Genomic DNA, 15,000 nt, shown 5'->3' with positions numbered 1-15,000 from the left:
CCACTTTTTTATCTAGAGTAAGCACCTCCCACTTTTTTATATAGAGTAAGCACCTCCCACTTTTTTATCCAGCGTAAGCACCTCCCACTTTTTTATCCAGAGTAAGCACCTCCCACTTTTTGAATATCCAGAATAAACACCTCCCACTTTTTGGATATCCGGAGTAAGCACCTGATGTTCAATTAAGCACCTCCCACTTTTTGGTTGTCGGAAGTAAGCACCTCCCACTTTTTGGTTATCCGGAGTAAGCACCTCCCATTTTTTATCCAGAGTAAGCACCTCCCAATTTTTGGTTATCCAGAGTAAGCACCTCCCATTTTTTTATCCAGAATAAACACCTCCCACTTTTTGGTTATCCAGAGTAAGCACCTCCCACTTTTTGATTATCCGGAGCAAGCACCTCCCATTTTTTATCCAGAATAAACACCTCCCACTTTTCAATTATCCAGGGCAAGCACCTCCTATTTTTATCCAGAGTAAGCACCTCCCACTTTTTGATTATCCGGAGCAAGCACCTCCCATTTTTTATCCAGAATAAGCACCTCCTTCTTGGTAAAATCCACCTGCTTCCAGTGTAGCCTCCTCCCACAAGTTGTGTAAATATTCAGAAATAATCATCATGTGAATAAGTTCACTGATTTGAATATTCGAATGCATTTTTAATTGCTTCATTTGAATAAGCCTCCATCTCTTTACACCTCTAAAACACATACATCATTAAAACCAATTAAATTTCATTGAACTTGTCGGAATGCCTGACATTAATTAATTCACTCACTATTTTATTGTTTGCATAATATATCTCATAAATCTTAGATAAAGAGGGTCGAGAGTTCTTCGAATGTTTAATACTTTCTTTTTTTTTTTTTTTTTTTTTTTTTATAAACAGGTTCTACTTGTCACCGATCCTGGAGGGGAAGCTATAAATCGCCAGGTTCTTCTTTTTGTAATTGCCAATTTCATCCTCCATAAATCCTTGATATCACTTTATAACAGTCTTATCTGAAAGGCTTGGCACTTAAATGCCACATTTTTGATCCATCTGAGATACTTTCCTCCCACCAATAACACTTATAACTCTATAACCTATAACAGGAAACGGCACGTAATTGGTGAGCGTTGGCTCCTTATAATCCGTGTGACTTAAGAGACAAAATTAGCTTCCTAATTCTGTTCATCTGACTGGGTTTTATCTGTGTTTGCTGAGGATTTGTGAGAAATGAAGCCCCCAAAGCCAGAATGCTGGAGTCCTACACGCTCTGAAAGCATGCAGCTGCGTTTGCTGGAGAATCAGCTGGGCTTGCAGTTAGACGCAAAATAAAACGCTTGGATAGGGTGCCATCATTTATAACAGTCACAAATTCTGTGGACGTGCAACAATGAATGCAAATGCCAGGTGTTTGGTTGTGTTTTAGCTAAAAAAAAAAAATGGGGCTCGTTTGTAGATAAAAGAATAAATACTTGAATTCCTATATAATCAATCACTTTTTTAGAGTTTCCTTTTTCTTACTATAACATCTGATTAATGACTCATTATTAGCTCGTTATTAAGCCCTGAAAATGAGCTGGTAAACAAACACCTAGTGCTTATGTTTAAATAGGGTTGAAATATGACTGGATGATTCTTGGCAAGTGAACATACACACACACACACACACACACACACACAAACACACACTTTGTATTTACCTTAAGAAAGCATCCCTGTTTGCTACTAATTAGGACTCATTACGTTTCCCAGCCTGAAGACCTTTAATAAAACTGGTCTAATTAGGGATTATTGGTTCTAGGTTCATTAGAGCCTATTATAGGAGAATCTAGGAGGTGATGTGTGACTTCTTCTCAAGGTAGGAAATGCTGAGGCAAAGCGAAAAAAAAGAGCTGGCTGATTCAAAAAGGACCAGAACGACTTATTAATAAGCTTCGTCTGTGCTGCAGAAGTGAGGACTAAACCACCCGGCTGTAAGCTGATGCTAATTATTTTATATAACAGCGTGAAATGTTTTATTCCTTTTATCCTAAAGCAAATTACACAAAACATCCACAAAATAAGTATGTAAATGAAGTATAAGACTTAATAAACCTGATGTAGCAGCTATAAGGTGTATCTCTGTCCTGAAGATGTCAGGACATTTTAAATAAATATTTCATCCATCCATTCATTTTTTGTACTGCTTACCCTATGTAGGGCTGCAGGAAACCTGCAATCTATCCCAGGGCCCTCGGGGCACCCTGGGCAGAGTGCCAACACATCACAGGGCACAGGGTACTATCATACACACTCTCACACACAGGGTTCTTTGGAGGGCCACAAGCTATATATAACATTTGTTGTAAGATGATATCTAATCAGGTTCTCTCAGAGGAACGCTGGGAGAACCCTGAGTTATGCTAGATAGGTACACATTCATGATGTTATTCTGGGAGGTGCCCAGTGTCTTAGTGGTTAGTGTGTATGACTTGCACTTCATGGGTTTTGGGTTTCAGTTCATTCCTCTGCTCCGTGCATGTGAGTGGAGTTTGCATGTTCTTCCTGTGCGTGGGGTTTTCCTCCAGTTACTGGGGTTTCCTCTGTGAGACAATAAACTTTCTATGTAGGCTGATTGTCATCTCTAAATTGTTTGGAATGTGTGTGATTTGTGCCCTGCAATGGGTTGGCACCCTGTACCCCGCCTTGTACCCTGGGATAGACCTCAAGCTCCCTGTGACCCTGTGAAGTGACGTGAAGTGATATGACATACAGCTAAGTACAGTGACCCATACTCAGAATTCGTTCTCTGCATTTAACCCATCTAAAGTGAACACACACACACACCGTGAACACACACCCGGAGCAGTGGGCAGCCATTTATGCTGCGGCACCCGGGGAGCAGTTGGGGGGGTTTCGGTGCCTTGCTCAATGGCACCTCATTTGTGGTATTGCCGGCCCGAGACTCGAACCCACAACCTTAGGGTTAGGAGTCAAACTCTCTAAGCATTAGGCCACGACTTCCCCTGTGTAGGACAAGTGCTACAAAAAATGGATGTTATTCTAGTACTAGAGCATCGAACAGTATGTCAGGTCCAACACATAAAGGTTCTGATCCAGCACACCAAATAAATCTCAAATCCAACTGATTCTAAACTGCAAGCAACTACTATGTATGTGATAGATGTTAAAAACACCCAGACAGCAGGGTTTAATTAACGGTATCAGGTGTGTCTTTAATTGGTCTCATACCAAAGCGCCTTCCATCCAATTTGAAGTCTCTGCTCGTTTCTCTTCACTGGAAGTTCACACAGTTGTTTACTGATCCATCTCTGCTTCAGTTCTCCTGTAATTAGTCTCCACATTGATCGCTGGTAAAGTACACGCAAGTCGAAATTTAAAAAAAAAAGATCTCAGACAAAAAAGAGAGCAGGCACAGAGATGTTGGAATTACACCTTGCTTCCGCTGTTGCTTACGCCGAGTGTCGTTTTAGGACACATACATCTCGATGACAGCATAATTGTTCCGAGGCGCTAGCGGCCAATTTCCTTCGAGTCTGAACAAGAATAATGCCTGTGTAGGCCAAAATGGAAAAAAGGTGGAGGCAGAATTCCGGTGTGAAAGTGCGTCTAATTTCAGATCCGTATCAGCAAACCGTTAGACGTGAGGTGGTAATAACCTCTTCTCTCACACAGCAAAGATAAAGTGGACACAGCGTTTAAGAGATGATATCAACATCGACCTCAACCTTTCAAATGACGCAGGAAACAGAGGTGCCAAATAGTCCTTTGTGACAGAGGATCACTTCTTTATTTATTTACTCTTAGAGGAATGGTTTAAAGAAAATGTACACAACAGTTTACACTTATCTCCTGCCGAGACGTGTTTTAGGGCCATGATGGCGAGTTACACCATCAGTAGCTGAGAATTAACCAGTATAATCTGGCATGGAATTTAAATACTGCTAATAAAATAGAGAGCAGTTCGTGTTTGTCCTTATTGGAACCGACAAAATGGTTTCACTACATTATTGTGTTTTATTGTCAATGCCTCCACAAAGAAAAAAAAAAATAAGAGCAAGAGCAATTCACACACACACACACACACACACACACAAACACACACACACACCAGTGATCACAGGCAGTGAAAGCAATAATCAAAGCTAATGTCCCTCGTCTCCTCTGTATAAACATACTTTGATTATCCGACACGGTCATGTGCCCTGCCTCGCAAGCAGCGCTGATTTATCGACCAATTCATCAGCGGAAGCCAGGCTAGAGACCTCTGAATGCACTGACTTTGACTTCACATCTAGATTTGTCCAATAGATAGAACATTTATTAAGATAAAAGACCCAGAGGACATTATTCACGTCCCAACACCGTTAGCTTATTTGCTATAAATGTTCCAACCATCCAAGTGTTTTAAGCTTGACAAATGTCACCTGTCCATGCATTTTCTCTAGCACTTATCGTAGACAGAGTCACACTGAACCCTGTTGTTCATCCCAGGGGACTTAGGGGACAAGGCAAGGGACACCCTAGACAGGGTGCCCATTCATCGCAATCGGGCACCACGGACAATGTGGAGATGCTAATCAGACTACAACATATGGCCTTGGACTGATTAGATGATATCTAAGCGGGTTCTCCCAGAGGAACATTGGGAGAACCCTGAGTTATGCTAGATAGGTACACATTGATGATGTTATTCTGGGTGGTGTCCAGTGGCTTAGTGGTTAGTGTGTATGACTTGCACTTCCAGGGTTTGGGCTTCAGTTCACTCCTCTGCTCCGTGCATGTGAGTGGAGTTTGCATGTTCTTCCTGTGCATGGGGTTTTCCTCCGGGTACTTGGGTTTCCTCCCTGAGATCGGGTGCCCATTCATCGCACTCAGGCACCACGGACAACATGGAGATGCTAATCAGACTACAACATATGGCCTTGGACTGTGAGAGGAAACCAGAGTACCTGGAAGAGACACCTGAAGCACAAGGACTACGTGCAAACTCCGTCCACAAAGGGCTGAGTCAGAAATCAAACCCCCAAGCCTGGAGGTGTGACTCAGATATTCTAACGACTCTGCGATGGCAACCTACTTCCTCTTTAACCAGAAACCTGGCATAACCTTTTTTTCTACTGTGTTGGTTAATTATCCGGCTAGGCCGTCAGTATGACCCTGTAAATACTTTGAAAGGACAGTGGAAATGAAAGCTGTGAAGTAAAAGCTTTAACTACACACTTCAGCTACAACACAGCGGTATTTCTATGGAAACTCACAATTGGTGAACCTGTAATGATTTAATTACCATAAGTGGCAGATAGGATACGATTCATAAAGGTGCTAAAATCACGTTCTTGCCTTATCACACGGTCTGTATGCAAACGTTTCCCTGGGGACATGAAATCTCTTTCTTTTTCTCTCTCTTTCTCTCTCTCTCTCTCTCTCTCTTCTCACCTCTCTCTTTCCGTCTGCTGTTGCTGTGGATGCGACACATTTGCCACGATCTTCTCCCTTACTTGGAGCCTGCCGTAAATAAAACCCACGGGGTCTTTTGCTAGAGTCGATAACTCTTTATCCTTTTATTGATGTTTCTGCTGCTTTTTCTTTTGGAGTGTGCTGAATAGTGCAGAGTAGTATAGTCTTTCTGTGGAGAACGAGACGGTGTCGAGAGAAGATTTGCTGTTCTCTGCGGTCGAGGGACAAAACAAGAAACAGCCATTTTGTTAAGAGAACGTTTGGTCTTTGGGGTTTTGTGTGAATGTCTGACATGAATAGAATAGAGAAGAATCTTAGATATTCTACAATGTGTTAAAACAGATATCATTACTGTCTTGTTGGAAGATATTGATAGCCACCTCCTCTGCTGCTTCCACCCCTCCATCTGTCCGTTCTTGCACAGTCACTACCATCGTTTCTCCCGCTGCTCTCTATGGACCATGCAGCAAAGCCTTGAAACGTCTTCAAATCTTGCAGATGGGCCACAGAACAGAGTGTGTTCAATTCATTAAGATCTTCTAGAGAGTGAAACACGGCTTAGAGTTTACCGAGTTCATGTCTAAACTATGTTAGTAATAAGCCTGGTCCCTGTGGGTTAGAAACCCAGTTACTCTGTCGATGTCAGGATTGGGGTTGTAAGGATCAAACCTGGGATTGGGCGACTGCTAAACAGTGACTGGTCCACAATCCACAATTGGATTTTCACTGAATTGTAAGTTGTAAATGTAAACGTACATACAGTAGATCAACCCAAAATGTCTGTGCAAATCTTAGGGCCTTTTTACACCCGGTCACTTCATGTGTTTTCTCTGATCCGATAGCTATCTGATTTGTTAAAACTGTTCCATTTACATTAGGCCACATAAATGCGCCTCGGCGAATCGGATATCGATCCGATCTTTCTACTCCCGCCAAAAATGCAGATATATTTGACCTCATTTCTGGGGTAATTGAAACGGAACACGCTTTGGTGTATACGGTTTTCAGAACGCAATCAAAAAAAAGGCGAAAAAACTCGTTACGACGTTTATGTTACAAAAAACAGCATTTACTGTTTGCTGCGTTTTCGCTGGCAGCAGCAGCACGTTTTAAGACCCGACGAGACGCCTGTGTGAAAGATCACCTGAGTGACGTACTTCTGTTTGGGAGGAGTATAGCGCTGACGTATGTGGCTTGAAAAACCACATTCATTTACACCTGTCCTGAAAACCACCTCCTGAAGTGGTTTGTACCATCGGATTTATATCCGTCTCCAAAACATTTCGGAGGGCATTTAGACCTGGTCTTTTTACCATCGGGTAGCTATCGGATCACAGAAAACGCATGAAGTGACCAGGTGTAAAAAGCCTCATAGTTTAATGTAGTATTAAATATCAAAGCAAGTGTAAAATATGTAAAAAAAAAAGAAATAAATGGCGGATTCCACAAAACACAAACAGCTGTTTGACCTTGTTCCTCTCCGCACGACCAAAATTAGATTAAAAGCCGCCTTTTATGCAGCACATCTGTTGCGATGACTTTCTTGTTAATTCAAACCTGCAAAGCTTTAACAAGCATTAGTAGATTCTCAGAGTGACTAAAATTCCTGGGATGTGTAATAAGTGTTTTTTTTTATTTTTTTTTCTTCAACATCAAGGCCAGGAACATAGTGTGAAAACTGCTGCAGGTGTAAGAAACCTTGGTTGGACGTAATTATGTAGCTGTGGAGTTAAGGATATGTGGATAAATAGCATTATGACTCTGGAATATATTATTATAAGACTCACTTGTGGCTCATGGCTCAAAGCAATACTGCGAATTGTTCAACAAATCAGTAACAAAGATCTGTTATTTAAGCTAAAAGGCTAAAATAGTTGCACTAGAGCAGTAACATATTTCACTGGGAAAGCTTTATTAATACTCTTCATTCTATAAAATGTCTATGTACAGACTCCTTTTAGGACAGAACTGACCTTTCCTCGTGGTCCAACCAGCTTTCTTACAGTCCTGAACCGTTGGTGATCAGGATATCAGGACTGTCTAGCATGATCGATGTGGGGATCGAGGACAAATTGATCGATCTTCACATTTTTAAAGTATCGATTCACGTTGTCGTTAAGTTTGGCCGTTAGCCGTTTTGATTATTTGTTGATTAAGTATTTTGGAAAGTGTGCTCGCACTCAGAGCTGACCTTTCTAAAAGTCCATCCAAACACCAGTATATTGGCATGCTGGGATTCAGAGAGTATTGATCAACATGATCGTCTGCTCACCTCAGTGGTCGTTGCTGGCTGGAATCGTTTCTCCCGTGATCTATTTTGGGATTAAAGTTTGAATTAACTGATGTTGAAATTTATTGGAAGTATTGATTCAGTTTGTGCCTGGGGTAGTATCATAAAAATTGTAATCGGCGGAGCTGATTATTAATGTTGGGACTGGAGACTGAATTGATCCCAGTATTTTCTCATGTTGGCTAAGGGAAAAATGAATGCTGGTACTGGGGCAGTATTTGATGATGTGTTTGGGGCATTACTGATTAATATTTGTATAGGGGCAGTAATGAGTGATGCAGGGATTGTGGGAGTATTGTCAGTGCTGGGGTTGGGCAGTATAGGTCAGTGTTGTGATTGGGGCAGGCGGTATTGATAATAGCTGGGATCAGGGCAGTATTGATTGGTGCTGGGATTGGGACAAAACTGGTCAATGTTGGGATTGGGGTAGTACTGATAACAGTAGGGCTTGGGCCAGTATTGATCAATGCTAAACCTGGGCCAGTATTGATCATATCTGGGATTAGGGCAGTATTGATTGATGCTGGGATTGGGGTAGAATTAACCAATGGTGGAAATGGGGCAGTATTAATAAAAGTGAGGATTGGGGCAGTATTGATTAGTGCTGGGATTGGGGCAGTATTAATAAAAGTGAGGATTGGTGCAGTATTGATTAGTGCTGGGATTGGGGCAGTATTTATAATAGTGGGGATTGGGGCAGTATTAATTAGTGCTGGGATTGGGGCAGCATTAATAAAAGTGAGGGCAGTATTGATTAGTGCTGGGATTGGGGCAGTATTAATAAAAGTGAGGATTGGGGCAGTATTGATTAGTGCTGGGATTGGGGCAGTATTTATAATAGTGGGGATTGGGGCAGTATTGATTAGTGCTGGGATTGGGGCAGTATTTATAATAGTGGGGATTTGCGCAGTAATGATCAATGCTAGCGCTGGAGCATTGTTGGTCAGTGCTGGGATTGGGGTATTACTTGGGTGGTATTTATCAGGGAGGTACTGACATACGTACAGATGTATAAATGATGATTTCTGCACTGGTGTGTTCTTTCACTCTCTCTTACTCTGTCCTACAATCTACAATCTGTCTTTGAACTGTGTTCCTGTATCTATTGAATTTACCCTCTGCAGCCGTACGGCTCTCCTTTTCGTTCCTTTTCATGCTGGTCTGTCTATCTGTGTGTAGATTAATAATCTAAGCCCACTGTCCGTGTGTGTGATAGAGAGACTGAAAGAGAGAAAGCAAGACAGAGATGCACTTTGAAGCAGAGAGAATAAACAATAAGCATGTGGACAGTAAATGCCAATTATCTGAGAACTACAATATACGCTGCACTACATTTGCTTACTCTACCTTTAATCTACAAAGCAGATAAATAAGAAGTGTGTGTGTGTGTGTGTGTGTGTGTGTGTGTGTGTGTGTAGGAGTGTTGTGTGTTGTAAGTCTTTGACTGAGCTTGAGCTGCTGCATGCTAATAACTCCACATTTACACACTCAGCTTCAAGACTGATGCTTGTCTTAGATCAAAACACCCAAGCAATGTGTGTGTGTGTGTGTGTGTGTGTGTGTGTGCATTAAATTTTGCTGAAGGACCATCTTAGCCCAGCTGAGCAGGGTCAAAATGCACAGCTGAGAAGCACTTTGTCAAAAATAGACAAACAATCAAGGATTCAGTAGAGAGACAGAGGGAGGACGAGAAGGACATAAGGACAGACAGAGAGAGAGAGAGGGGTGGGGTGTGAGACAGAGGGACAATGTGCGAGACAGAAACATCTGACTCAAGAGACTGAGCAACATTTCTAAAGGAGTGAATCTGACTGAACGTCTTCATCAGGTGACGTGACAGATTACATCTAATTTACATAAAGTTTGCATACATTAATTTATGATATACATCAGTATCGATCAAATTTTATTTAAAAAAAAAAGTTGCATTTCAGACATTAACATAATTGTTGATTTTGACTGATTTTGTTATATTTGCATTTAATATTTATATTATATTTATTTATTTATTTGCAAGGTACTTGATTTTTTTTACACCTTCCTTTTCATTTTCAGTGAGAATAAAGAACTAATGATGAGATGATAAAGAATCCTGCTTTAATAACATTTTTAAACGTTACCATAGCAACAGATTTTACTTTCAGTCATGGAATCAGTATTCATATTGATTTCATATTGATTTAGCTTTTTTTTTTTCTTTTTAATTAGTTTTGTGATAAGTTTAAGAAATCTGCAGTAAACTGAGCGACATGTTCATTATTAAATGTTTTATTACGCTGTAATCAGGAACATTAATGTCTGTAAATAATAGCTTTTATGTGGAACAAAAGAGGCAAAAGGGTCCATGAGCATTTATTATTTTGCCTGGGTGTTTGTGTGTGTGTGTGTGTGTGTGTGTGTGTGTGTGTGTGTGTGTGTGTGTGTTTATTGTGTAAGAACTTCATGTTTAATTTAATTGCATGTGCTCAGAACATTAGGAACTGTTTGTAGGACAAAACTGTGTGCACAGCTTTAAAATTCACACACACACACACACACACACACACACACACACACACACACACACACACATACATACATACACACATACAGACACACACACACACATACACACACACACACACACACACACACACATACATACATACACACATACAGACACACACACAGACACACACACATACACACACACACACACACACACACACATACATACATACACACATACAGACACACACACACACAGACACACACACATACACACAGACACACACACATACACACACAGACACACACATACACACACACAGACACACACACATACACACACAGACACACACATACACACACACAAACACACACACACACACACGGAGACACACACACACAGACACACACACATACACACACACACACACACACACATTCAGAAACACACACACATACACACAAACACACAAACACATACACACAAACACACACACACATACAGACACACACACACACACACATGCACACATACACACACATACACACGCGCACACAGACACATACACAAGCGCACACACACAATCACATAGACACATACACACACACGCACACACACATACATACACACACACACACGCACACATACACACACACATGCACACACATACACACGCGCACACAGACACATAAACAAGCGCACACACACAATCACACAGACACATACACAAGCGCACACACACAATCACACAGACACATACACACAGAGACACACACACACACACTCTGTACACTTCACACATTCCTCAGAAGTGAGCTCTACACTAAACAGATGCATCTTAATCAGAGACATTAACACAGGAAGAGAATTCTCATGAACAAAGCAGATGAAATGTTCGGTCAGTTTATCCTTCAGATTTATATATTATTATAGAAATACAACACACTCGATCACATGACACTCGATCACATGACATCGTCCTGCTTACACACAGCTAACATTCTGCATATTCAAATTGTTTATGGTAATAAAATTATGAATATTTTTATAAATTAGTTACATAAGTAATAAGATTTTTTTTAAATAATATGCCTGTATTCTATTAGAATTATAAATAATGGACATATAATATTTAAAACGTAATAAATATCAGTGTTGGGGTCATTTAAGTTTAATATTGAATAATAGGTTTGATGTAAATCTGTATTAACTCATATGTCAGTAGCAGCGCTGTAGTGTTTTTATTACTCTATGGTATACAGGTGTAACTGGTTTCCAGGAAGTCCAATTGAATTAGAAGTGAAATGTTCTAATAAAATTCTGCACTTTGCCATTGGTCAGATCTGCTGAGTCGGGATTTGTAGAGCAGATTGAAGATGGAGAAGCTCTTGTCGCTGCTCTGAGGCGTGGGATTAGTTTCACACACGACCCTGCGGCAGTCTTTAAGCCTCCAGATCTCTCAATATGTGCTCCTGCTGGATACAGCAAGTGTGTGTGTGTGTGTGTGTGTGTGTGTGTATGTGTGCACAGATATTATATTGTAGCCTAGCTAGCCTACAGACGCATTACACAATACCATAAACTTACTTCAAATGTGCATTGAAAATGTATTAACATCAAAGACAGAGAGAGAGAGTGTGTGTGTGTGTGTGTGTGTGTGTGTGTGTGTGTGAGAGAGAGAGAGAGAGAGAGAGAGAGAGAGAGAGAGAGAGAGAGAGAGAGAGAGAGAGAGAGAGAGAGAGAGAGAGAGAGAGAGAGAGAGAGAGAGAGAGAGAGAGAGACAGGGACAAACAGACAGACAGACAGTCAAAAAAGACAGAGACCGAGAAATAAAGACAGAGAGAGAGATAAAGACAGAGAAAGACAGACAGAAAGAGACTGTGAGCGACAGACAGACAGAGAGAGAGATAAAGACTGACAGAGATAAAAAGAGGGACAGACAGACAGGAGAAAGACAGAAAGACACAGAGGGACAGACAGAGGGACAGACAGACAGAGAACATTAAAGCCTTGATGAGCTGCATTCATTTAAATAATTTGCATTAATTCATCTGATGGCTGCAACAGTATCTTCTACAGACACTAAGTTAGTCAGTGAGCAAGTTTTCCTGTATTTATCGGTTCTGTTCCATTTTTTTTTAAATGCATTGTTTGGTCCTCTAAGATACTTTACTGGCTCACATCCCAACCGCCGTCCTTCTCGTCATGACCACAGACGTACAGGCTCTGACTCACGGCCTCCAGTCTGTGATCTGAGAAAAGGTGGAGAAAAAGAAAATGAAACATTAAGAAAGGACCAAACTCAAGAGAGCCGGAGGTGTTTGGTAAAAAAAAAAAAAAAAAAAAAAACATCCATCATAACGTGATTCTCGATTACAGAACCCTAGTGTGCTGCTTTTGTGTCTAATCCTGCTACAGCCAGCACCGAGCGACAAGCACAGACCGAAAAACACACTTCCTCAGGCATTAAAAAATTACAGGGACTGATTCATGCTTGAGCCTTTCAAAAAGAAGCGTCGGCTCATTTTCTTTTTTCTTTTTCTTTTAAGCTAACTCCACAAAGCATGCTTAGGTCCTGTGCCTTTGGTTTTTGTAATCTCTTAAGAAAATAATCCATCTGCGCTGAAGTGTGTGTGGGTGTTTCAGAGAGTTCCTCATGAAGCAGGTGCTCAGATGAACAAATGGGAGTTCTGCACACTCGCTAAATCTCTTTTCTATCCCTTGTATGATAAATATGCAGATGACCCGACCTCCTTACTCATTCTGGATTAGTAGCCGCATGCTTTGAAGGTTGATGTCTGAATTTTAGTCAAAAAGGGAACTGATTTAATGATTAGCATGTCTGAAACCCAAATGGCATGCTAATTCATCCACACTACCTGAGATTTTCCTCCTCTACGGTGGACCGATTTAAAATGTTTTCATCTTTGCTGACTAGGTGACTGAAACAACTCGAATGTTTTAGCTAGCTAGCCATCCGGTCGTGCTATCGGCACCATACTGTAAGGATGAATGAGAAATATATGAGAAATTTACGACTAGCTATAAAATTGTAGCCTTTTGGGATTAAGACACAACTGAAGACAACTGAAGGACAAAGACAGTCTGGCACCAGCAAGAATCAGTGTAATAAAACGTGACTATTTTAAGCTTTAACGTGGTCACAATAAGTAATGTATAAAAGCAACCTTTCTTGACCCAAGTTTTTTTTCAGCTTTAGCGAGGAGATAAAAAGTTTTGCTGCTCCTGTAGTTTACTGCAGGCATAACTGTCTTCCTGTCTGTGTCTCTGTCTCTCGTCTGTCAGAATTTGATCATTAAAATTCCGCTTATACACCAGGGGCTTTTCAAAGGGCCAGATGTTCCCTCTCTGTCTCTTTCTCTCTCTCTCTCTATCTGTGTCTCTATATCACTTGGATAATAATGTGATCCCACACCTGCATATTTGACATTTTATCACTCAGAACATCGGGGTAAACAAAAATAGAGCAATGCAGCACAATGCACCTGATAGTTCTGCATTAATTACCTGCCAATTATTTCCCATATGTTGAGTCTCTACTTGCTCTCTTTTTATCTCTCTCTTTCTCTTATTTATCTCACTTTGAGATCAGCCTCTTAAACAGAAGGAGAAAATTGCGTCTTCTCCTGTCTTAACGAAAACCCTAATCTAAAACCAGGTACAAGACGGTTAACCCCAGATTTTAAATCACATTCATAACCTTGAACTCCTGGTATGCTCTTTGGTTTGATGAGCTTGAAAAGTTGCTTCGGTTTGGACAAAATATATCATGTTGACACTATGGACATGTATGTATGGTTTGGGGAGGCTGGGACGGTTGGATGAGGTTGGTCTCTTTTAATTAGCTTGTAAGGGTTTGAAAGGTTGGATGGTTTTTGCACAGACTGGACAGGCTGGAAGGGTTTGATGACAGTGGACCAGGTAGTTCGGGCTCGAGTGGACAGGTTGGTAGGATTTGATGACAGTGAACCAGTTGGAACGGGCTTGAGTGGACAGGCTGGAAGGGTTTGATGATGGTGGACCAGTTGGCACAGGCTTGAGTGGACAGGCTGGAAGGGTTTGATGATGGTGGACCAGTTGGGACGGGCTTGCTTGGACTGGACAGGCTTAGATGTTTGAGACAGTGATAGGTGGTTGGACAGACTTAGATCAAAGCCAAAGTGACCCACAATGTATCCATTGTTGATAGTATACTCAAGGTCGGTGTCAGCTCTCCTAGCATCAGCTCACTCTCACAGGATAATAGACGTGTACACTAAGCAGACACTGGTGTAACCAGTCCTACATTAACAATTCATTCTCAACAACTCCTCCTCCACAGTGGAATTAAAAAGATTGGACAGGCAGAAAGGGTTGAATAAAGTGTGGCTATTTTAGCGGTAGTGCAGGCTTTCATGGATTGAGCAGTCATGAATGGTGTAGTGGGTTTGAATATGTTAGACAAGCTTAAACAGTGTGATCAGATTGCACAGGTTTGGACAGGGTGGATGGGTTTGCATGGGCTTGACAAGCTTGAAAAGGTTTGTATGGGTTTGAGTAGATTGGAGGGGCTTGGACAGGGAGGACAGGTTTGCATAGATTGGACAGGATTAGACAGCTGGTTCGGCTTGGTCTAGTTGGGATAAGCTGAATAGTTAGGGCAGACTTTTGGAGACATTTGGGTTGGACTGCAACAATTTGAACTTGGACTAGGACCGGCTGGACATAGGGTAGGTTTGGACAGACTTGACAATCATGGGTGAGACAGAGAGA

Source organism: Tachysurus vachellii, chromosome 2 (assembly GCF_030014155.1).
Source record: "Tachysurus vachellii isolate PV-2020 chromosome 2, HZAU_Pvac_v1, whole genome shotgun sequence".
Taxonomy (NCBI): Eukaryota; Metazoa; Chordata; class Actinopteri; order Siluriformes; family Bagridae; genus Tachysurus; species Tachysurus vachellii.
The sequence above is the reverse complement of the archived record's forward strand: the minus strand, read 5'-3'. Positions refer to the sequence as shown.